Genomic DNA, 27,168 nt, shown 5'->3' on the forward strand with positions numbered 1-27,168 from the left:
GTCAATTTGTTGAGGAAATTTGAAGAGATTTCACCCCATGCTTCCTGAAGCACCTCCCACGTTGGATTGGTTTGATGGGCACTTCTTACGTACCATACGGTCAAGCTGCTCCCACAGCAGGTCAATAGGGTTGAGATCTGGTGACTGTGCTGGCAACTCCATTATAGACAGGATACCAGCTGACTGCTTCTTCCCTAAATAGTTATTGCATAGTTTGGAGCTGTGCTTTGGGTCATTGTCCGGTTGTAGGCGGAAATTGGCTCCAATTAAGCGCCGTCCACAGGGTATGGCATGGCGTTGCAAAATGGAGTGATAGCCTTCCTTCTTCAATATCCCTTTTACCCTCTACAAATCACCCACTTTATCACCACCAAAGCACCCCCAGACCATCACATTGCCTCCCCCATGCTTGACAGATCGCGTCAAGCACTCCTCCAGCATCTTAAAATGTTTTCTACATCTCACGGATGTTCTTCTTTGTGATCCGAACACCTCATACTTAGATTTTGTTTTCAGCTGTGCTAACATAATTGCAAAAGGGTTTTCTGGACAATAAATAAGCTTTCCTTTAAAAAACGAGGACATTTCTAAGTGACCCCAAACATTTGACCGTAGTATATATATATATGATGTGTATATAAAAATTATGCCTATGCACCCCTTTTTTGGGGTAGGCACAAAACTACCTTTTGGGGTAGGCACATTTTGCAATATTCTGAGTACATAGCCAGGCCATCACGACTAGGTAATTTTACACCCACCAAGTGTGGCCCTCACCAAACTCAGATTTACTATAAGAAAAATTGGATTACCTTTGCTGTTCTTCATCAGAATGCACTCCCAGGACTTCTACTTCAACAACAAATGTTGTTATGGTTCGAAATAATCCATAGTTATATCAAAATACCTCCGTTTTGTTCGTGCCTTCAGGTAACTATCCGAAGGGTGACGCGCGAGCGCGTTTCGTGACCAAAAATTTCAAAATATTCCATTACCGTACTTCGAAGCATGTCAAACGCTGTTTAAAATCAATTTTTATGCGATTTTTCTCGTAAAATAGCAATAATATTCCAACCGGGCGACGTTGTGTTCGTTCAAAGATTGAAAGAGAAACATGGAGTCCTCTCGTGGATGCGCACTCCAGTGTCATTGTTCCCTGCTTGACCACTCACAAAAACTCCTGCTGTTTTTCGCCCAGAGACTGCAGAGACGTCATTCCACTTTCTGGCACCTTCTGAGAGCCAATGGAAGCCTTAGAAAATGTCACGTTACAGCAGAGATGCTGTATTTTTGATAGAGATGCCACAGAAGGAGAACAAATTGTCAGACAGGGCACTTCCTGTATGGAATCTTCTCAGGTTTTGGCCTGCCATATGAGTTCTGTTATACTCACAGACACCATTCAAACAGTTTTAGAAACTTTAGAGTGTTTTCTATCCAAATCTACTAATTATATGCATATTCTCATTTCTGGGCAAGAGTAGTAACCAGTTTAAATCGGGTACGTTTTTATCCGGCCGTGCAAATACTGCCCCCTAGCCACAACAGGTTAAATTATCTACTTTGGTTTAGATACAAGCATTTTGAAACCTCTAACACAATAAATTAATTTACTTGCTTTTTACCTAACTTGCTTACCACTTTTTCCATGTGGTTTATTCCTTCGCAGACTTAAATTAAATGATTTGACCTCTTCCTAAATATTTGGTCAAATGATACATTTTGTGTATGGTTTCCTCGAAACAACGGGGCACAACTTACCATTTTGGCAAAACTTACCCCACTTTCCCCATTACTGTCATTTGAAAATGGCCGTCAGAGTGCATGGCACATAACACCGCCATGAGAATCCCATATGAGGACATGGCAGATTATGACAACAATCATTATACTTCTGAAAACTGGGATTCACTGTGCCAAAAAGTTGAAGGTGAGCTCACTTTGTACGTTGAGCAGGAGGGTGTAATGTATGTATTCCATATCTTTGCATGACTATGATAAATATGTGTGTGTGTGTGTTTCAGTAAAGGCACTATAATTGCGGTGTATGGTGTGTATTTTTAAAGATTGTGCCGGCCATACCTGTGTGAGCAGGCTGTTATCAAAAAGCAGCTGGTGACGTCAGTGTTGGCGTTCATATCTCAGGAGACGGATTCAGAGGCAAAACCTTGGTGTAATGTAGTTTATGTAACTGTTATACTGCATAAAACAGAGGGGGGCACATTTTAACGCAACACCACAAGACAGGAACATAGTAATTCATAATGCTCATTGAAAATCAGTCTATTCTTGAGATTGCTGACATTTATAATAATGACTATGTAAATGAAGGTTCATGAATAAAAGATAGCAGTGAGGAAAATGGCAAATAAAATTGTGCATATATTATACTTGTGCGCACAAATTAAATGGCACGATTGGCAGCGGCCCGCTGTGTCTCGTAACTGGAGTGCTATCTCTTAATGACTTTTTAAAGGTACCTCCAAAAGTGAACTTTGCTCGAACAAGTTAATGTACTGCTTAGTTAAATCATTCATTAACAAATGTCATCTATAAGGAGGGAAGACAAAAGACATCATGTCACAGGCTAGGATGAATACGTAATGTCTTCACGTTATATTGAGTGGGAGCAATGTACATGTTTCATACACAAATGGGCATTAATAGTAAATATGAACATGCCTGTGTGCCCATGCCCATGCCTGTGTGCCTGCATGCCCATACTCTACTTTGAAGTATAATTTTTGTAATTGGGCTCCTTCGACAAACTAGTGCACCTTCGAGAAAGAGATTTATATCTCAATTGGGCTCACCTGGATAAATAAAGGATAAACTAAAAAAATGACATTTCCTTGAAGGGACTTTAAAAAATTCATCCTAGCCTGTGACATGATGTCTTTTGTCTTCCCTCCTTATAGATGACATTTGTTAATGAATGGGGAAACTTTCTATGTTTTTTTAATAAAAAAGATACAGGAAGATGTGTTTCCAATAAACTTATCGGTGTGCGTCATGTGATTTTAACCAATTATGAGTAGGCACTAATTGAAGGCTCCCGAGTGGCGCAGCGGTCTAAGGCACTGCATCTCAGTGCTGGAGGCATCACTACAGACCCTGGTTTGATCCCGGGCTGTGTCACAACCGGCCATGATCAGGAGTCCCATAGGGCGGCGCACAATTGGCCCAGCATTGTCTGGGTTAGGGGAGGGTTTGGCCGGGGTAGGCCATCATTGTAAAATAAGAATTTGTTCTGAACTGACTGCCTAGTTAAATAAAAAGAATTGTCTACTAATTGGTTGATGATGTCATTGGAAACACACCATTTTCACATATGTTGTTGTTGGGGAAGTTGAACAATTTTGTAATTTCTCTTCAAAATGTGGTGTTTAAAATCTAAACCGTTTTGGAGTTACAGCAATTGGAATAATGGTAGTAATAATAATTATGTGGGATTTTTAGAGTGTTCTTGCTTCCAGCAAGCACACTTATACATTTCAACCATATAAGGAGTTGTTCCTTACATCGCCCTATGTTGGTGAATAGTACATGCTGCTGGGGTCAAACTTGTATTCAGGGTCTTGAATCTTGGGGGTGTAGAAGATCGTCAGGATGGTGTGCAGTGTCCGCCGGCCCACATCGTCCGTCACGCATCCACCGTAGTTACATTCACCTGTCATGTAGTGGATGGCTTCAAACGGCACTTTCTGTGTAGGGTGGGCAGAGGGATGTCATTAGCTGTATCTGACATGACGCCCTATTCCCTATATAGTGCACTACTTTTGACCAGGGCCTGCAAAGGGTAAAAATGTGTGCTGTACAGTGCATTCGGAAATTATTCAGACCCCTTGACTTTTTCCACATTTTGTTACGTTACAGCCTTATTCTAACATGGATTAAATCGTTTTTTCCCCTCATCAACCTACACACAATACCCCATAATGACGAAGCAAAAACACGTTTTTAGAAATGTTTGCAAATGTATTAATTAAATATAAAAAACTGAAATATCCAATTTACATACACTACCGGTCACAGGTTTTAGAACACCTATGGATTAAAGGGTTTTTCTTTATTTTTACTATTTTCTACATTGTAGAATAATAGTGAAGGCATCATAACTACACTACCTTTCAAAAGTTTGGGGTCACTTAGAAATGTCCTTGTTTTTTAAAGAAAATCACATTTTTTGTCCATTAAAATAACATCAAATTGATCTGAAATACAGTGTAGACATTGTTAATGTTGTAAATGACTATTGTAGCTGGAAAAGACAGATTTTTTATGGAATATCTACATAGGTGTACAGAGGCTCATTATCAGTCTTTCAAACCTGGATTTTTAAATATTTGCAATTTTTTAAGTCGATTTAAGTCATAACTGTAGCTCGGCCACTCAGGAACATTCAATGTCGCCTTGGTAAGCAACTCTGGTGTATATTTGGCCTTGTGTTCTATGTTATTGTCCTGCTGAAAGGTGAATTCGTCTTCCAGTGTCTGTTGGAAAGCAGATTAAACTAGGTTTTCCTCTAGGATTTTGCCTGTGCTTAGCTCCATTATGCTTTTTTTAATCATAGAAAACTCCCTAATCCTTGTGGATGACAAGCGTACCCATAACATGATGTAGCCCCCACCATGCTTGAAATTATTTTGAGTGCTACTCAGTGACATAATGCTTTGTACTCAGAACATAATGTTCATTTCTTTGCAATTTTTTTGCAGTTTTACTTTGGTACTTTATTGCAAACAGGATGCATGCTTTCTTCTGTACAGACTTCCTTCTTTTCACTCTGTCAATTAGGTTAGTATTGTGGAGTAACAACAATGCTGTTGATCCATCCTCCATTTTCTCATATCACAACCATTAAACACAACCATTAAACTGTTTAAAATCACCATTGGCCTCATGGTGAAATCGCTGAGCGATTTCCTTCTTCTCTGGCAAATGAGTTAGGAAGGACGCCTGTATCTTTGTAATGACTTGGATTATTGATACACCATCCAAAGTGTAATTAAGAAGTTAACCATGCTCAAAAGGATATTCAATGTCTGCTTTTTTATTTTGAACCATCTACCAATAGGTGCCCTTCTTTGCAAAGCATTGGAAAACCTCCCTGGTCTTTGTGGTTGAATCTGTGTTTGAAATTCACTGCTCGACTGAGGGACCTTACATACATTTTTTGTATGGGGTACAGAGATGAGGTTGTCATTCAAAAATAATTTAAAACTCTATTATTGCACAAAGAGTCCATGCATCTTATTATGTGACTTGTTAAGCACATGTTTAGGCCTGAATTTATTTAGGCTTGCCATAACATAGAGGTTGAATACTTATTGACTGAAGACATTTCAACTTTTCATTTTTAATTAAATTGTAAAAATAGAACATAATTCCACTTTGACATTTTGGGGTATTGTGTGTAGGCCAGTGACCAAAATGTGTTCTTACCTGACTTGCCTAGTTAAATAAAGGTTACAGTAGTTGCATGTTTAACAATATAGCATCTTGGCTGTGAAACGATATGCCTGCTATTCTCGCATGTTTCAAATAAGCTCTTCATAAAATATTTCTGTTCCTTGTAAGCATTCATACTATTTTCTGTTTGTCATGTCATTTTAGTGTTTGGAACTAATTGAACTGGTTGTTAACTGGTTAAATGGGGGTCGGTTAGGTGGCTGCAAAATTGTCAGAAATGTGCATCCCTAGTTAGCGCATAGATTTATGAGATCTAACTGTTAAATTGAGTCTTTTAACTGAAGTCACTCACATAATGTCAATTGAAAATGTTGTTGAAATCACATTTTATTTGTCACATGCGCAGAATACAACAACCTTACCCTGAAATTCTTACTTACAAGCCCTTAACCAACAACGCAGAGTCCACTTGCAGAGACAAATGTCTACTGCCCACAAGCTGTTGGTATTCACTCTTCAACTTTATTTCACAATCACCAATTTCATTACGGTACATTCTGAGGTCAGTTTGTTTGCGAGAGTGGAAGTGAGACAGCAAGATCTGAACCTAGAGATGAGATAGAGCTGAGGGCATTATGTTTTCAGAACAGAAGATCTGAACTTAGATGGGGAACTAACCAGTATCAAAAAAAGGCATCGATGTACATTCTAGTCATGCCAGGGTCATCTTGGTAGTAGGGGCCTATTAATAGCATATGCTCTCTCTAAAACTTTGAGAAACTAAAGTTTGTAGCACTTTTGAAAGAGAGGACAGATGTTTAATTTCTTGTGAAATTAATTTCATAGAAATGATACATGAGGGCCAATGACACAAAAGTGTGTGTGATTGCGTAACATGCAAGTGCATGTGTGTGAATGTTTATTTGGAGTCGGCAAAGTCAGGAAGTGTGTGTGTGTGTGTGTGTGTGTGTGTGTACTAGAGTGTACCTCTTACTGCTCCAGGAACATATGGAGGTGCTGGACGAAGATCATTAGGTCGGACTCGTTGAACTCATATGCGATGTTCCAGCCCATGGCAACAAACTTCTTCCTCTCCTAGATCAATGCGTGGAAGAAGCACAGGCCATACAGCAGCCTCTTCAACACAACCTGAAAGATATACACAATCACACACACACACATCTAGTCCACCATCTTACAAAGAGTCTAAAATATGTACAACACTTATCAGTCCAAGTGTCTAGAAGAAACACATCTGAGACAAACCAACATTGTAATAACCATTATGTATTCCTTAAAATGGTTTTGCCCACGTTAATAACTGCCACGGTAACTTAATTGATTGCAAACACTCTGGGCATGTAATGATAAAGTTTTGTATATCGTTATAGATTTAAAGGGACAGCCTGACATACAAACATGTACTGTACACACACATATATGCAGGCAGACACACACACCGGCTTGCTGCTGCTGTAGAAGAACTCAGGGTCGGAGATGAGGAAGGCGTGGGCAATGTGGGTGCAGAGGCTCATTGGTCATCTTCACCCCGTTCTGAAACACTGCCACGGGAAGGTGGGCAAGGTGTAGCTGGTTAGCCACAGACGGGAGTCTGGGTGGTGTATGGGTTAGTCCCCTACCAGAAGCACACAGGGTAGAGACATTGGGGTACACTAACAGACAAATGTATACGGGAGTATTATAGACCCCTTATACAGTTTAGATATTGTACAGTATAAGCTCTGACTTAAAGGTGAAATCTGCAGTTGAAACAATAACAAAGCGGCCACCCCACCACCTTTTTGGGTAAACAGCTTAGGGATGGGGCTGGAGAAATGTAACATTCTCAAAATCATAGACAGACCAATGGATCTATATTAACATAATAAAACAGTTATGTAGGAATGAGGTTTGTGCAGTAGGCCTAATAGCCTACATTATCAGAGCATATTGGCTATCCTTGGCCTGCCAGTATTGTTCTCTAGACCGTATTATTTTTCAAAACTCTAGCTATAATTATGAAATAGATCAGTCGTTGTATTACTTACAAGGGACAGCTGAGCATGAATTGAAATAATTCGCTTTTTTATTTTACTGGACTGATGGTCCATCTGATGGTCAGTCTCAGAGGCAGGGAGAGAACAGCAGTGGGTCTATCTCTCACAGTCCCCGCTCTCTCCTTTCCTCCAGTGAGACTGACCGGAGAGAGGGGACATCGTCTTCCACCTGATGGCAAAACTTGAGTCACACCGCATTACTTGCTGTCTCTGCCTGGCTCTGCCTGCCTGGCCTTGCTGTCTCTACCTGGCCGGTTCCCCTCTCTCCACTGGGATTCTCTGCCTCTAACCCTATTACAGGGGCTGAGTCACTGGCTTACTGGTGCTCTTCCATGCCGTCCCTAGGAGGGGTGCGTCACTTGAGTGGGTTGAGTCACTGACGTGATCTTCCTGTCCGGGTTGGCGGCGCCCCCCCCCCCCTGGGTTGTGCCGTGGCGGAGATCTTTGTGGGCTATACTCGGCCTTGTCTCAGGATGGTAAATTGGTGGCTGAAGATATCCCTCTAGTGGTGTTTGGGCTGTGCTTTGGAAAAGTGGGTGGGGTTATATCCTGCCTGTTTGGCCCTGTCTGGGGGTATCATCGGATGGGGCCACAGTGTCTCCCGACCCCTCCTGTCTCAGCCTCCAGTATTTATGCTGCAGTAGTTTATGTGTTGGGGGGCTAGGGTCAGTCTGTTATATCTGGAGAATTTCTCCTGTCTTATCCGGTGTCAAATTGTCACATACACATGGTTAGCAGATGTTAAAACCTGTTGGGGCTAGGGGGCAGTATATGCACGGCCGGATAAAAAACGTACCCGATTTAAACTGGTTACTACTCTTGCCCAGACATGAGAATATGCATATAATTAGTAGATTTGGATAGAAAACACTCTAAAGTTTCTAAAACTGTTTGAATGGTGTCTGTGAGTATAACAGAACTCATATGGCATGCCAAAACCTGAGAAGATTCCATACAGGAAGTGCCCTGTCTGACAATTTGTTGTCCTTCTGTTGCATCTCTATCAAAAATACAGCATCTCTGCTGTAACGTGACATTTTCTAAGGCTTCCATTGGCTCTCTAAAGCCGCCAGAAAGTGGAATGGGGTGTCTGCTGTCTCTGGACAAAGAACAGCAGCAGAATTTGTAAGTGGTCAGCCTGGGGACAGTGAGACTGAGAGGCGCGTTCATGAGACTACCCCATTTTTTTCTTTCAGCCTTTGAATGAATACAACGTTGCCCGGTTGGAATATTATCGCTATTTTACGAGAAAAATAGCATAAAAATTGATTTTAAACAGCATTTGACATGCTTCTAAGTACGGTAATGGATCATTTTGAAATTTTTTGTCACCAAATGCGCTCGCGTCACCCTTCGGATAGTGACCTGAACGCACGAACAAAACGGAGCTATTTGAATATAACTATGGATTATTTCGAACCAAAACAACATTTGTTGTTGAAGTAGAAGTCCTGGGAGTGCATTCTGTCGAAGAACAGCAAAGGTAATCCAATTTTTCTAATAGTAATTCTGAGTTTAGTGAGCCCCAAACTTGGTGGGTGTCAAAATAGCTAGCTGTGATGGCCGAGCTATGTACTCAGAATATTGCAAAATGTGCTTTCGCCGAAAAGCTATTTTAAAATCTGACACCGCGATTGCATAAAGGAGTTCTGTATCTATAATTCTTGAAATAATTGTTATGTATTTTGTCAACGTTTATCATGAGTAATTTAGTAAATTCACCAGAAGTTTTCAGTGGGTATGCTAGTTCTGAACATCACATGCTAATGTAAAAAGCTGTTTTTTGATATAAATATGAACTTGATTGAACAAAACATGCATGTATTGTATAACATAATGTCCTAGGAGTGTCATCTGATGAAGATCATCAAAGGTTAGTGCTGCATTTAGCTGTGGTTTTTGTGACATATATGCTTGCTTTGAAAATGGCTGTGTGATTATTTTTGGCTGGGTACTCTCCTGACATAATCTAATGTTTTGCTTTCGCTGTAAAGCCTTATTGAAATCGGACAATGTGGTTAGATTAAGGAGAGTCTTGTCTTTAAAATGGTGTAAAATAGTCATATGTTTGAGAAATTGGAGTTATAGCATTTTTGAGGTATTTGTATTTCGCGTCACGCGATTCCACTGGCTGTTGACTCGGGTGGGACGCAAACGTTGACTAGGGTGGGACGCAAACGCGAAATGCTTGTGCTTCTAGTTCCGACAATGCAGTAATATCCAATGAGTAATCTAACCTAACAATTTCACAACAATTACCTTATACACACAAGTGTAAAGGAATGAATAAGAATTTGTACGTAAAAAAATATTAGAATGAGTGATGGTATAGAATGGAATAGGCAAGATGCAGTCCTGTGTGAATTTAATTATGCTCTCTCTTATTCTCTCTCTCTCTCTTTCTCTCTTTCTCTCTCTCTTTCTCTCTTTCTTTTTTCTTTCTTTCTCTCTCTCTGAGGACCTCAGCCCTTGGACCATGCCTCAGGACTACCTGGCCTGATGACTCCTTGCTGTCCCCAGTCCACCTGGCCGTGCTGCTGCTCCAGTTTCAACTGTTCTGCTTGTGGCTATGGAACCCTGACCTGTTAACCAGATGTGCTACCTGTCCCAGACCTGCTGTTTTCAACTCTCTAGAGACAGCAGGAGCGGTAGAGATACTCTGAATGATCAGCTATGAAAAGCCAACTGACATTTACTCCTGAGGTGCTGACCTGTTGCACCCTCGACAACCACTGTGATTATTATTATTTGACCCTGCTGGTCAGATGACCATCTTGGCCAAGTTCTTTTATAATCTCCACCCGGCACAGCCAGAAGATGACTGGCCACCCCTCATAGCCTGGTTCCTCTCTAGGTTTCTTCCTAGGTTCTGGCCTTTCTAGGGAGTTTTTCCTAGCCACCGTTCTTCTACACCTGCATTGCTTGCTGTTTGGGGTTTTAGGCTGGGTTTCTGTACAGCACTTTGTGACATCAGCTGATGTAAGAAGGGCTTTATAAATAAATTGGATTTGATTACTTCTGCCTCATACACATCTATCCAAACCAGACACGATCAAGACACGCAGGTTAAAATATCAAAACCAACTGTTACATTAATTTCTGGGCAAGTCGAAACACACATGAAACATTTATGAACATTTATCTAGATAGCTGTTGCTAGAAGTTTGTCATAGATTTTTAGGGATGGGGGCAGTATTCGGAAATTCGGGATATGCATATAATTTTAAAACTGTTAAAATAATGTCTGTGAGTATAACAGAACTGATATGACAGGTGAAAACCCAGGGAGAATCAATCCGGATTTTCTTTTTTTTTAGGTCACAGCTCATTCAAATGCTTGTTTATGGGAGATTCAAAAGAATACCTCCCAGATTGCAGTTCCTATGGCTTCTACTAGATGTCAACAGTCTTTAGAAAGGGTTTCAGGCTTGTTTTTTGAAAAATAACTTAGTAATTGTAGTTTTTCAAGGTGGCTCTCATTTTGACTGTAGTCTTGTGGCGCGCATGGATGAGGGCGCGCACCTCGTTATTTATCTCCGGTATTGAACATACTACATTCTGTCTTAAATGTAATCATTTATTTACATATTAGGGTACCTTAGGATTGATTAGAAACGTTGTTTGACTTGTTTGGACGAAATTTATTGGTAACTTTTGGGATCCCTTTGTATGCATGTTGGACGAGTGGAACGGGTGGATTACTGAATCAAATGCGCCACCTAACTGACTTTTTTTGGGATATAATGAAGGACTTTATCAAACAAAACAACCATTTGTTGTGTAGCTGGGACCCTTGGGATTGCAAACAGAGGATATCTTCAAAGTTAAGTGATTTATTTTATCGCTATTTCTGACGTTTGTGATGCCTCTGCTGGTTTGGAAAATGTTTAATGCTTTTGTGTTTGGGGCGCTGTTCTCAGATAATCGCATGGTATGCTTTCGCCGTAAAGCCTTTTTTAAATCTGACAACGCGGTTGAATTAACAAGAAGTTATGCTTTTAAACGATGTACGACACTTGTATGTTCATGAATGTTTAATATTACACTATCCCAAAAAAGTTTTATTTACATGACATGGATTGGTAATCTTTTTAGCTGGTTGTTTGTAGAATTTTGACCCGGTGTCATATTAAATCATGTGTTTCTCTACACCGACAGATAAAAAGAGAAACCTAGTTAGTTGTTAGTTATCTTTGATTAATCTCTCCTTCATCATGAAAAACCAATAAGGAGATGGTAAAGGCAGGACTTGCCGTCTCAAATAGAACCAAATTCTATTTTAGCGTTCGGCAATTCAGACATTCTTTGACGAGCGAGCAGTGTGGATGAAATGATTAAATAACATGTACGTGTACATTTATTTTGCAATGCTCCCACACATGGCTGGTCTAATCAGGGTTTAACCCCAACACCAAACAAAATCATTATTATCATAATATTGGGACAGAGGTGTGTCATCACGGCGCAAGCTGCCCTCTGACCTCACACACTCTCTCCATAATGGACAACCATGAGGTGGCCAGGTGACAGTGCTATAGGACCACCCAGGTACCCTCCTTCATGTCCGTTTCAATCAAGCTCATGGTGATGGGGCCCTGGCCCAGAGACAGAGAGCTCAACTTGTTTGCACTGAAGTCCTGTGGAATGGACATAAACACACACACACACAAACGGACAGACATGAATGATTGTTTTCTCTTAACAATTGTCATTTAGGCTATACCAAAAGTCTCCACCCTTACAAAAATGTACCATGACACTACTATGGTACTTTCATTCATACCATGGTACTACTATGGTACTTTCACTTACACCATGGTATAGTCTGAATCATGGAAATGTACCATGGTTTTAGCCTTGAAGTATGATGGTACTACCATGCGCCTAAATATTTCCATGGTATTGCATCATACCATGGTATAGATCTGAATCATTAAAAAAAACATGGTTTTATACTGCATTCTACATTATACTATGGTCATGCACAATTATGATAAATGTCACCAAAAATGATCATATGGTGACATCTATTAATTGTGCAATGGAAGTATAATGCATTAAATAAATAAACCCCCCAAGCTCAAGAGATTGGTTGGTATTATATTGATGAATTTACAGTGCATTCAAAAAGTACTTATACCCCTTGACTTTTCCCCCCCAAAATTACATTACAGCCTTATTCTTAAATGGAGAAAAAAAAATCCTCATCAATCTACACACAATACCCCATAATGACAAAGCAAAAACTGTTTTTTAGAAATGTTTGCAATATACACATTTGCAAACATTTCTAAAAAACATTTTTTGCTTTGTCATTATGGGTATTGTGTGTAGATTGATGAGGATTTTTTTTTCTCCATTTAAGAATAAGGCTGTAATGTAATTTTTGGGGGGAAAAGTCAAGGGGTATAAGTACTTTTTGAATGCACTGTAAATTCATCAATATAATACCAACCAATCTCTTGAGCTTGGGGGGTTTATTTATTTAATGCATTATACTGCCATTATATTATATATATATATATATATATAATATATAAAACCTGAAATACCTTATTTACATAAGTATTCAGACCCTTTGCTATGAGACTCGAAATTGAGCTCAGGTGCATCCTGTTTCCATTGATCATCCTTGAGATGTTTCTACAACTTGATTGGATTCCATCTGTGGTAAATTCTGTTGATTGGACATGATTTGAAAAGGCACACACCTGTCTATATGAGGTCCCACAGTTGACAGTGCATGTCAGAGCAAAAACCAAGCTATGAGGTCAAAGGAATTATCCGTTGAACTCCGAAACAGGATTCTTAAATGGAAGAAGTTTGGAACCACCAAGACTCTTCCTAGAGCTGACCACCTGGCCAAACTGAGCAATTGGGGGAGAAGGGCCTTGGTCAGGGAGGTGACCAAGAATCAGCATCACTCTGACAGAGGTCCAGAGTTCCTCTGTGGAAATGGGAGAACCTTCCAGATGGACAGCCATCTCTGCAGCACTTCACCAATCAGGCGTTTATGGTAGAGTGGCCAGACAGAAGCCACTCCTCACTAAAAGGCACATGACAGCTCACTTAGAGTTTGCCAAAAGGCACCTAAAGACTCTCAGACCATGAGAAAAAAGTTTCTCTAGTCTGATGAAAGCAAGATGGAACTCCTTGGCCAAGTGTCACGTCTAGAGGAAACCTGGCACATCCCTACGGTGAAGCATGGTGGTGGCAGCATCATGCTGTGGGGATGTTTTTCAGTAGCAGGGAGTGGGAGACTAGTCAGGACCGAGGGAAAGATGAACGGAGCAAAGTACAAAAAGATCCTTGATGAAAACCTACTCCAGAGCGCTCAGGACTTCAGACTGGTGCGAAGGTTCACCTTCCAACAGGACAATGACCCTAAGCACACAGCCAAGACAATGCAGGAGTGGCTTTGGGACAAGTCTCTGAATGTTCTTGATTGGCCAGAGCCGAGACTTGAACCCAACCGGACACCTCTGGAGAGACCTGAAAATAGAGGTGCAGCGATGCTCCCCATCTAACCTGACAGAGCTTGAGAGGATCTGCAGAGAAGAATAGGAGAATCTCCCAAAAATCAGGGGTGCCAAGCTTGTAGCGTCATACACAAGACTCGAGGCTGTAATCACTGCCAAAGGTGCTTAAAACAAAGTACTGAATACTTATGTAAATGTGATATTTCAGTTTTTTTATATATACATTTGCTAAAATGTTTTTAAAAATCTGTTTTTGCTTTGTCATTATGGGGTATTGTGTGTAGATTGTTGAGAAAAAAACTAACAATGGAATCAATTTTAGAATAAGGCTGTAACGTAACAAAATGTGGAAAAAGTAAAGGGGTCTGAATACTTTCTGAATGCACTGTATATACCAGTATGGACAAGTTTCTAATAAAGTCAGAGGCAGGCTATTTTTTGGTCCTTGTTTGTCTGTTACATCAAAGAAAAAGGAAAATATTGCTGTGAAAAAGAGGTCATACTTTCTGTATTAATACTACCATTTCTGCTCATGTTTGGGTTCCTTGTGTTGCCAACCTGAAATGTGGGAGAATGTGAGATATATAGTAGCCTAATCTTTGGCATTTTTAAATAATTTACAGTTTTATAGTTGAGAGGTGTTGTTTTGGCCCGCAGAGGCATCCACTCGCTCTAGTGGTTGCTTCACTCTCACTCTACATTGGCTCTCGCGCTAGCCTGCCTAGTCAGTGAGTCAGTTGAATGAGAGAGCCAACTGAAAAGTGGAGAGAAGCACCAGATAAAAAAATATTTTTAACGTTATCATCACGGTGCGCAAGTTGTAAAGCATAGGATATGAAACACCAAGTTAAACGGAGTGTAATGATATAATTGTTGTTATTTTTTGATGATGTTTTGATAGTTTATTGAAGTTCTAAAAGTTATTTAGCATAGAAGCTAACTTCGGCTAAAATTAGCTCCAGTCCAGCTAGCCTGTTGTAGGCAGGAAACAACAAACGTTCTTACAGAATGTGAACAAAGTGAAACAGTGTAACTTGTTGTTTTTAGGGAGATGTTGAGAATTACATGATGAAAATGTATCTATGAGATAAGATGATAAGACCTTTTTACAAATAGTTTTTTAGTATGTTGGCTATTTAGAATTGTATAAGAGTAACCAAGTCAGTTGAATGAGAGATAGCCAACTGAAAACTGTATTGAAGAGAGAAACACCAGATGAACAATTTTCCTGCCATGGTAGTGACCAAAAAACCATGATAGTACAATGGTAGGTTTTTCATTGTACTATCATGGTACATTTTTGTAAGAGGCATGACAGAACGTCAATATGTATTCGCTCTCGTAGTGTATTGTGTCTGGTGTCCTGTGTTTTTGTCCAAGTTTCTCTTCAGTCTGTAAAGTAAATTGATAAATGGCAGAACATGTAGCTTATACAATCTAAAATCATTGTAATGCCTTTGCACAACTTTGTTGATAGATATTATATATGGTCCTTAGAATTGTATGTTTATAAGGTCATCACTCGTTTGGTTACTGATATCTATATCTGTTTGTGCTCTTGCCTACCCCTTGCCACTCCTTGTCATGTAAAACATTGAGTGGCAAGGAGTGGCATGATGGCACAAACAGACTGGTACCCAGGGTTATCCATACCTGCTCATCACCAAACTTGAGTAAGGCGGCCAAGGGGTCAGAGCCGGGGGAAAGGACGAAGATGAAGGGGCTCAGCAGTGACTGTCACCTTGATGAACTGACGCCCCAAACTGTCTGATACAAACTGCTACACAATGGGAATGACCTGGGAGGTAGGGGGATGAATGACTCATAGAAGATGGGGATTTGACTGTGTGTGTGTGCAATGATGTTTGTGCATGCTGTGGTAATGCGTGTGTGTATATTTATCAGGTTTTTACATTATGTGTGTGAGTGTGCATGTGTGTTGTATCTCACCTTGTCTGGTCTAAGACAGTGCATAACCAGAATCTTCTGAAACTGCCCATGGTTCTCCTGCCACTCTGCTGAGAAAGGGGTGTGGTGGGGGGCCTGCACATGCAAGCGCACTCACAGACACACAATTATAATCAATATCACATACTTTACACACAAAGATATTCGATTAATTGTTTAATAATAACCATTCCCCTTATTGTCTAAACTACAGCATTGAAATGAAAACTTTAAAAAGCTTGCTTTACACACACATCCTTCTCCTTTTATTCGAGCTTAAGTCTTGTTTACAAAATTAAGACCAACCAGGAAGAACTCCCTACAATTAGGGCTGGCACAATTACCGTATAACCGTGTAACCAACGGTTATGGATAATAAAATAACTGTCATAGTGGCCCACCTCAGCACAGCACAACCAAACTCGGCCCACCACAGCACAGCTGTACCAGACCAGGCCCGCCTCAGCACAGAACAACTAGACCCAGCTCATTAGAGCACGGTTCTACCAGACCAGGCCCACCTCAACTCAGCCCAGCTCTACACAGCACCGACCACTACCTTATTTAACTTTTTGGTCCCATTTTTAGCAATACCAAAAAGCAAAATACTAATCATCGTTTAATTTTCTTATGGCTTGAATCCCGTTAGCGGGATCGACAAGACGACAGCCAGTGAAAGTGTCACGAATCCCACCGAAGGTGGCTCCCCTGCCTGCTCGGGCGGCGCTCGGTGGTCGTCGTCACCGACCTACTAGCCGCCACTGATCCTTTTTTCCTTTTCGTTTTGTTTGTCTTATTGGTTGCACCTGTTCCTCATTTGTCTTTTGATTTAGGTTATTTAAGCCTGGTTAGCCCGCCCAGTGTTGTGCGGGATTATTTAGCGTCAGGTTGTGTTTTTGTATTTGGATGTGCTGGTGATCTACTACTGTTCTATTTTCATGCATGCTGTGCACCTGTTGTTTGGGCACTTTGCATTTTTCACGCCCGTTGTGTTGGCGTCGATCGTGTTGTGTTTTTATTGAATAAACACACAGTTCCTCACCTCTGCTCTCTGCGCCTGACTCCTACCACCACTCCTAGCAACGACTGACAAAAAGTGCACAGCGGCAAATTCAAAACAACAAAAATCTCATAATAAAGATTTCTCAAACATACAAGTATTATACACAATTTTAAAGATTCTCCTTAATCTAACCACAGTGTTCGATTTCAAAAAGGCTTTACGGCGAAAGCAAAACATTAGATTATGTTGGGACAGCACCTAAACAAGAAAAACCACACAGCCATTTTCCAAGCAAGGACAGGCGTCACAAAAAACAGAAATACAGCTAAAATTAATCACTAACCTTTGATGATCTTCATCAGATGACACTCCCAGGACTCAATGTTACAAAATACATGTATGTTTTGTTCGATAAAGTTCATATTTATATCCATAAACCCCATTTTACATTGGCGCGTGATGTTCAGAAAATGTATTCCCACCAAAACATCTGGTGAATGAGCACTTCAATTTACAAAAATACTCATCATAATCGTTGATAACATTTACAATTGTAAATTGTAAATCCTTAATGCAACCGCTGTGTCAGATGTTAAAATAGCTTTTCGGCGAAAGCACATTTTTCAATATTCTGAGTACAGAGCTCAGCCATCAAAGCAAGCTATACAGTTACCCGCCAAGTTCTGGAGTCAACTAAACTCAGAATTAGTATTATAAATCTTCCCTTTGCTGATCTTCGCCGGAATGCACTCCCAGGACTCCTACTTCCACAAGAAATGTTATTTTTGTTCTAAATACTCCATATTTATGTCCAAATACCTACGTTTTCTTCGTGCGTTCAGATGACTATCCAAAGGCTAACGCATGAGCGTAAACAAGAGACCAAAAGTCAAATAGTTCCATTACCGTTCGTAGAAATGTCAAAAAATGTATACAATCAATCCTTAGGGTCTTTTTAACAGAAAACGTCAATAATATTCCAACCGGACAATAGCGTATTCATTACAGAAGAAAAAGAAGGAGCGCCAAACGTGCTCGCGCAGTTAACAACTCACTGGTCCCAGGCAGTCCACTGATTGACTGAGCTCCTATTCTCTGCCCAGTAACATAGATGGATGAAACAAGTTTCTAAAGGCTGTTGACAGCCAATGGAAGCCTTTGGAAGTGCAAAATGACCCCACAGACACTGTAGTTTGAACAGGGCTTAGATAGAAGAACTACAAGTCACTTCCTGGTTGGATTTTTTCTCAGGTTTTTGCCTGCCATATGAGTTCTGTTATACTCACAGGCCTAATTCAAACAGTTTTAGAAACTTCAGAGTGTTTTCTATCCAAATCTACTAATAATAGGCATATCTTCGTTTCTGGGAGTGAGTAGCAGGCAGTTTACTCTGGGCACGTCAGTCATCCAAGCGACTCAATACTGCCACCATCCATAAGAAGTTAAGAAGAGACATTTTTTAAAATAATTATTCTGAAGGGTTTTTACATGATATGTTCTACTCTGATTAGCCACTGTCTCCTGTATCCCTGACACTGAGTTGGTTTCACAAGTGTAGAGAGGAGCAGGCAGGAGGCTTTGAACTAATGAGTTTATTAAAGCACTATATATATATATATATAAATAAAAGCAGAATGAAACCCAAAGTGCAAAATGATAAAGTAATCAGGAAATAGTAGGAGGGATTCCTCTCAGGACAACAAGCAACATTTACAATGACCGACAAAGACAAATGACAGAGGGAGTATATATACAGTGATAGAGTGGGAATTGGAACCAGGTGTGTGTAGTGATGACGAGATAAGTCCGGGGTTGATAATTGAAGGGTGTTTGCCAGCAGCAGGTTCGGAAGCAACTAGAAGGCCGACGACGCCGAATGCCTGAGCTGGACAGGAGGGGGAGCCAAAGCGAAGGCTGGTGTGACATTACTCACCCCGAGGCGCTGCAGCAGTGGGGTGCCGCCGACCTTGGGGACGACCCCGGAGACGCGGTGTGGGTCAGTCGGGACGACGCCTGTGGAAGTCCTGAATGAGAGAATGGTCCAAGGACGTCCCGCGCTGGGACCCAGCACCGCTCTTCGGGACCATACCCCTCCCAGTCGACCAGGTACTGGAGAGACCCCCCACGATGCCGTGAGTCCAACAGGCTGCAGAAGGAGTACACCGGGGCCCCCTCGTCGTCTAAGGGATCCAGCACTATGGGGTCCAGCACTAGCCAAGGGACCAGCTGCCACCGGCCTGAGGAGAGATACATGAAATGAGGGTGAGATACGGTAATTGACGGGTAGCTGTGATCTGTACGTCATCTGATTGACTCTCCTCAGGACTTTGAACGGCCCCACAACCGTGGGCTCAGCTTCCAGCAGGGCAGGCAGAGGGGCAGGTCCTTCGTAGAAAGCCAGACCCTGTCACCGGTGTGAAAGACGGGCCACACTGCAGTGACTATCGGCTGGCGCATTCTGCCGGAGGACAACACGCTGGAGACGGGTGTGCGCTGTGTTCCATACCTCCGGTGCACCAGAACCAATCATCCACCGCAGGAGCCTCAATCTGACTCCGGTGCCAGGGTGCCAGGGCCTAGAACACACTGAAAGGGTGTGAGGTTAGTGGAGGAGCGACGGAGGGAGTTTTGTGCATACAAACGCAACCCACTCCCCCGGCCGGTCCTGACAGTAACTACGAAGGTACCTACCCGGTTCCTGATTTAACTTTCCACCTGCCCATTTGATTGGGGAAGGTACCTGGAGGTGAAGCTGACCGTGACCCCGAGTTGTTCTATGAAGGCCTTCCAGGCACGGGAGGTGAACTGAGGACCACGGTCAGACACAATGTCCTCCGGGATCCCGTAGTGCCAGAAGACGTGAGAGAAGAGAGCCTCCGTGGTCTGCATGGCCGTAGAGAGACCCGGCAGAGGAATCAAACGACAGGCTTTGGAAAACCGGTCCACAACGACTAGGATGGTGGTGTGCCACTCCAAGGGGGTTAGGGTTAGGGTCTGTGACAAAGTCCACAGAGAGATGGGACCAGGGTCGTTGTGTAACCGGCATGGGGTGGAGTTTGCCATAAGGGAGGTGTCTCGGTGTGTTGCTCTGTGCATAGCTGGAGCTGGAAGAAACGTAAACCTTGGGCCAAGGTGGGCCACCAGTACTTGGAGGAGAGACAGTCAATAGTACTGGCTATACTCGGGTGCCCCAACACAGGTTCTGTGTGTGCCCAGGCGAGGAGACGATCCTGCACATCAGAGGGCACGTAGGTACGCCCCTCGGGACAGCGGGCAGGTGAGGGCTGTACAATGTGGGACAGGGGAATAATGGGTGTCACTTTCTCCCTCCAATCCTCTGTGTCATGCACCTGGGACAACGCATCAGCCTTGACGTTCTTAAATCCCAGCCGGTAGGAGAGGATAAAGTCAAACCTGGCGAAGAATAGGGCCCACCTGGCCTGATACGGATTCAGCCTCTGCTGCTCGAAAATACTCTAGGTTACAGTGGTCTGGCCAAACAAGGAATGGGTGTTGAGCATCCTCCAGTGAGTGCCGCCATGTTTTCAGCACCTTCTTGACTGCCAGCAACTCACGATCCCCCACGTCGTAATTCCGCTTTACTTACCTATTGTTCACCTAATACATTTTTTGCACTATTGGTCAGAGCCTGTAAGTAAGCATTTCACTGTAAGGTCTACACCTGTTGTATTCAGCGCATGTGACAAATACACTTTGAATTGATTTGGATGGGGTTTAGGTGGTGATCCAGTGAGTTGGGAGAGAACAGCCCCTACTTCAACCTCGGAGGTGTCCACCTCCACAATGAAGGGCAGAGATGAACCAGAACAGGTGCGTTCGTAAAATGTTCCTTGAGCACACAGAAGTCTTCGTTGGCCTCCCCAGTCCAGCGCATCTGTCTAGGAACTCCCTTCAGGAGGGAGGTGAGAGGGGCCACCACTGTGCTGAAACCCCTAATGAAGAGCCTGAAATAGTTGGCAAAACCAAGGAAGCGTTGCACCGCCTTTATGTTGGATGGAACCGGCCACGACTAGGACTTGGTATATAAGTGCCATAGTTTTAAAAATATGATCATCATTGTTTTAAAACCATTACTTATTGTGCAACAGTTAAGACCATCTGCTCTTCCTTCTCCTCTCCCACGGTGGATATCCGATAGCACAGGAAAGAGACCACCTGCTGGAAGAAAAGGCACTTCTCCGCCTTAACGTACAGGTGATGCCCTATCAGCCTCTCCAAAACAGATCTGACATGAGAGACATGTTGCTCACGTGTAGTGGAGTACACCAAGATTCCGTCTATGTATACCACTACACAGCAAACCAACATGTCTCTAAATACCTCGTTAATGAAGGATTGAAACACTGAGGGTGCATTTCTCATGGCCGTAGGGCATTACTCTGTATTCGTAGTGCCCGGTGTTGGTGCTGAAGGCGGTCTTCCATTCATCCCCCTCTCTAATGCGCACCAGGTTGTAGGCACTGTGTAAATCCAATTTGGTAAAGTACTGGGCACCGTTTATCTGTTTGATCACAGTGGGTATGAGAGGCAGGGGATAACTGAATTTAACAGTTGCCTTATTCAGTGTCCAGTAATTGATTCAGAGGCATAGACCTCCATCTGTCTTCTTCAAGAAAAAGGAGCTGGAGGAGGCCGGAGAGGTGGACGGATGGAGGAATCCTTGGGCCAGCGCCTCCTGGACGTAGACCTCCATTTTTGGTCTCTGCATGCGAGAAAGGGAAGATGTGCCCCCACGGGAGGGTGGAATCAGGCAGTAGGTCGATAATGCAGTCCCATGGGCGATGAGGGGACAGGCACGTGGCACGAGTCTTCGAAAAGCCACCTGTAGGTCCCGGTATTTCTCCGGGATAGGGACATGGGTGGCCTGGTCTGGGCTTTCCATGGAGGTGGCACAGATAGACACAGAGCGATACCTCCCCTGTCACTCCTGCGACCAACCCAACAACCTCCTCTCTGTCCACAGTATCCTGGGGTTATGCAACTGTAACCAGGGGAAACCTAAAACTACAGGGTGTGCAGGAGAGTCTAAGATGAGGAAAGTGATGCGTTCATGGTGGTTATGAGCGACTGTGAGGGAAATGGGAATCGTGGTTTGGCACACCAGTCCTGTTCCTAGGGGACGGTTATCTAGGGCATGGACTGGGATAGGGGGTTGTAAAGGGGACTAGAGGAATGCGTAATGATAAGGCCTGCAGAACCTGAGTCCACTAGGGCAGGACTCAGTGGGGGGCCAGGATAGTCCAGGAAGGTGACAAGAAGGAGGACGGGCTGGGTGGAAAGAGAGGAACAAAGCATGTCCATGCCTAATTGGGAAGGTGCAGGAGCGCTCCTCGGCCTGTCGCTCCCTCGCCTGGTTTTCCTTCTGGGACCTTACAGTGGTCTGATTTCCCGCAGTAGGAGCAGAGACCCTGTTGACGGGGGAAGAGCAGAGCAGAGACCCTGTCCCCTCTGGGGGAAGGTGCGTCGTGCCCACCTCCATGGGCTCAGTCTCGCTGGAAGTTCCTGGGAGAGACCCGAACCCCCGGGACGGGATACAAAAGTTCAGCAGCAGCTAGAAGGCCTGCGATGCCAAACGCCTGAGCTGGACAGGAGGGGGAGCCAAAGCGAATGCTGGTGTGACGGTCGGCTTTAGAAAATGTATCCTCCATATTTATTCCTCTGGAAGATAAACATGCCCCTTTTACAAATTTAGAGTCATTCAGAAGAGAAATCAGGCCTGAGCCAAAGCAAGGAAAAGGGATTTTGTAATGGACTGGCAATCTTTCAGAAAACTGAGAAACAGATGTACTATCTTGATTAAGAAAGCTAAATTAAGCTACTTTTTAAGCTCTATTTATGACTCTCCTGGTGATCCTTCCAAATGTTTTAAAACAGTAAATGCACTGAAGCGTACAAATTCCTCTTCTTCCCTGGCTAAGCAAGTTCTATCTGACTCTGGCATCATAACTGAGAAGAATGGAATAAGTGATGCTTTTAATCATCATTTTATCTCGGCAGGTGTTAAAATGTGGTTTAATGGACCCTGGTCAGCCAATCAACTGCTCTTCCCTCTGCCAGCCTCTAGCTGACTTGACGTTCAACTTCTTAATGAATCTTTGTTTTCATTGCAACAATTTACTACCTGTGATGTGCTAGATGCCTTGTTTAAGATTGATGTAAAGAAATCCATTAGGGTTGATATGATATTTTTGCGGCAGCTCTTTGCACCCTGACTGTGGAATAATTAACTTTTTATGGATAGGGGGCAGTATTTTCACGGCCGGATAAAAAAAGTACCCGATTTAATCTGATTATTACGCCTGCCCAGAAACTAGAATATGCATGTAATTATTAGCTTTGGATAGAAAACACTCCAAAGGTTCTAAAACTGTTTGAATGGTGTCTGTGAGTATAACAGAACTCATTTGGCAGGCCAAAACCTGAGAAGATTCGAAACAGGAAGCGCCCTCTCTGACCATTTCGTGGCCTTCTTTGTTATCTCTATCCAAAACAGGGGATCTCTGCTGTAACGTGACATTTTCTAACGCTCCCATAGGCTCTCAGAAGGCGCCAGAACGTTGAATGATGACTTTGCAGGCCATGGCTGAAAAACAGTAGCGCATTTGGTAAGTGGTTGATCTGAGAACAATGAGACTGGCGCACGCGTGCACGAGACGACTCCATGTTTACATTTTCAGTCTTTGAACGAAAACAACGACTCCCGGTCGGAATATTATTGCTTTTTTTACGAGAAAAATCGCATAAAAATTGATTTTAAACAGCGTATGACATGCTTCGAAGAACGGTAATGGATTATTTTGAAATTTTTTGTCACGAAACGTGCCGGGCGCGTCACCCTTCGTTAACCTTCGGATAGTGTCTTGAACGCACAACAAAACGCCGCTATTTGGATATAACTATGGATTATTTGGAACCAAACCAACATTTGTTATTGAAGTAGAAGTCCTGGGAGTGCATTCTGACAAAGAACAGCAAAGGTAATCCAATTTTTCTTATAGTAAATCTAAGTTGGGTGAGTACTTAACTTGGTGGGTGTCAAAATAGCTAGCCCGTGATGGCGAGCTATCTACTCAGAATATTGCAAAATGTGCTTTCACCGAAAAGCTATTTTAAAATCTGACACCGCGATTGCATAAAGGAGCTCTGTATCTATAATTCTTAAAATAATTGTTATGTTTTTTTGTGAACGTTTATCGTGAGTAATTTAGTAAATTCACCGGAAGTGTTCGGTGGGAATGCTAGTTCTGAACGTCACATGCTAATGTAAAAAGCTGGTTTTTTATATAAATATGAACTTGATTGAAGAAAACATGCATGTATTGTATAACATAATGTCCTAGGAGTGTCATCTGATGAAGATCATCAAAGGTTAGTGCTGCATTTAGCTGTGGTTTTGTTTTTTGTGACATTATATGCTAGCTTGAAAAATGGGTGTCTGATTATTTCTGGCTGGGTACTCTGCTGACATAATCTAATGTTTTGCTTTCGAAATTGGACAGTGTGGTTAGATAAAGGAGAGTCTTGTCTTTAAAATGGTGTAAAATAGTCATATGTTTAAAAAATGGAAGTTTTCGGATTTTTGAGGACTTTGTATTTCGCGCCACGCCCATCATTGGATATTGGAGCAGGTGTTCCGCTAGCGGAACGTCTAGATGTAAGAGGTTAACCCATATTTTTAACCTCTCTGGGGTATGTCCCACTCGCCAACAGCCAGTGAAATAGCAGAGCGCCAAATTCAAAACAACAAAAATCTCATAATTCACATTTCTCACACCTACAAGTATTATACACCATTTTAAAGATAAACTTCTCGTTAATCCAACCACAGTGTCCGATTTCAAAAAGGCTTTACGGTGAAAGCATACCATTAGATTATGTTAGGACAGCACCTACACAAGAAAAACCACACAGCCATTTTCCAAGCAAGGAGAGATGTCACAAAAACCAGAAATACAGCTAAAATGAATCACTATCCTTTGATGATCTTCATCAGATGGCACTCATAGGACTGACTTCATGTTACACAATACATGTATGTTTTGCTTGATAAAGTTCATATTTATATCCAAAAACCCGAAATCGTCCCACCTACTCAACAGCCAGTGGAATCCCGTGACGCGAAATACAAATACCTCAAAAATGCTATAACTTCAATTTCTCAAACATATGACTATTTTACACCATTTTAAAGACAAGACTCTCCTTTATCTAACCACACAAAACATTAGATTATGTCAGCAGAGTACCCAGCCAGAAATAATCAGACACCCATTTTTCAAGCTAGCATATAATGTCACATAAACCCAAACCACAGCTAAATGCAGCACTAACCTTTGATGATCTTCATCAGATGACAACCCTAGGACATTATGTTATACAATACATGCATGTTTTGTTCAATCAAGTTCATATTTATATCAAAAACCAGCTTTTTACATTAGCATGTGACGTTCAGAACTAGCATACCCCCCGCAAACTTCCGGGGAATTCGCTAACATTTTACTAAATTACTCACGATAAACGTTCACAAAAAGCATAACAATTATTTTAAGAATTATAGATACAGACCTCCTCTATGCACTCGATATGTCCGATTTTAAAATAGCTTTTTGGTGAAAGCACATTTTGCAATATTCTAAGTACATAGCCCAGGCATCACGGGCTCGCTATTTAGACACCCGGCAAGTTTAGCACTCACCATAATCATATTTACTATTATAAAAGTTTGATTACCTTTTGTTGTCTTCGTCAGAATGCACACCCAGGACTGCTACTTCAATAACAAATGTTGGTTTGGTCCAAAATAATCCATCGTTATATCCGAATAGCGGCGTTTTGTTCGTGCGTTCCAGACACTATCCGAAATGGTAAAGAAGTGTCGCGCGCATGGCGCAATTCGTGACAATAAAATTCTAAATATTCCATTACCGTACTTCGAAGCATGTCAACCGCTGTTTAAAATCAATTTTTATGCCATTTTTCTCGTAGAAAAGCGATAATATTCCGACAGGGAATCTCCTTTTCGGCAAACATAGGAAAAAATCACAAAGGCGGGGGCGGTCGGGTCATGCGCATAAGCCCAGAGTCCCTTGATCGGCCACTTGAGAAAGGCGATAATGTGTTTCAGCCTGGGGCTGGAATGACGACATTCTGTTTTTTCCCGGGCTCTGAGCGCCTATGGAAGACGTGGGAAGTGTCACGTTAGAGCAGAGATCCTTAGTAAAAGATAGAGATGGAAAAGAAGTTCAAGAAATGGTCAGACAGGCCACTTCCTGTAAAGGAATCTCTCAGGTTTTGACCTGCCATTTGAGTTCTGTTATACTCACAGACACCATTCAAACAGTTTTAGAAACTTTAGGGTGTTTTCTATCCATATGTAATACGTATATGCATATTCTAGTTACTGGGTAGGAGTGGTAACCAGATTAAATCGGGTATGTTTTTTATCCAGCCGTGTCAATACTGCCCCCTAGCCCTAACAGGTTTAATAAAGCTGCATTGTTGTCTTGATTAAGGTAGCTCCAAAATGCAGGTGTTTCAGCCTAGCTCAATGCTTTCTGTGGTGGTGGGGCGAGACAGCAGAAAATAGGAGCATTGCGCCGTGATTGGCTCAGTGTTCTGTCACTCATGGGGACAGTACGTCATCGCCAAATTTAAGTGCTTAGTAAGGGTAGACATCCAAAATGTCAGCCCTTTGGGTCCTGCCATAGAGTTATATTGCAAGTGTCCTTCCAAGAAGGCTCAAGGTCATTGGCCACAGATAAAATTATGTCAAATCACGATATATGTACAGTAGCTTTGATTGGACTGATCATGTCAACATCTTTCAAAGTCTTAGCTAGCAGTCATCATCATGAATCATGTCGACAATCTACTGGCAAATCCTTTTTAATCCTTGTCAGATGAAGAGAAATAATAGATCAAATGTATCGGTGCTCATCAGCCATTGGATATAAAGATTACACAATAATTTGGAAATCGCAAATTCACCAATGAGTCGTTTGGAAGGAATCATTGTCTAACTGCAAGCACTGCAAAGCAACCACTAACGTTAGCCTGCTATTCAATGGAGAGGCTGTGTGGTCTTTTTTCCCGAGTTCCCACCATAAATCCAGAGAATGCCAGACTTTGATGACAGAATTGCCCACAAAGGACCACTGCACCACCTTCACAAGGTGTTTGCTGCTGCATTTAATGATGTAATATGCAAGGGAGATATGTATACTGTAGCTAAGAAAGTAATACTAAG

This window comes from Salmo salar, chromosome 21, assembly GCF_965601325.2.
Source record: "Salmo salar chromosome 21, fSalSal1, whole genome shotgun sequence".
In the NCBI taxonomy this organism is placed as follows: Eukaryota; Metazoa; Chordata; class Actinopteri; order Salmoniformes; family Salmonidae; genus Salmo; species Salmo salar.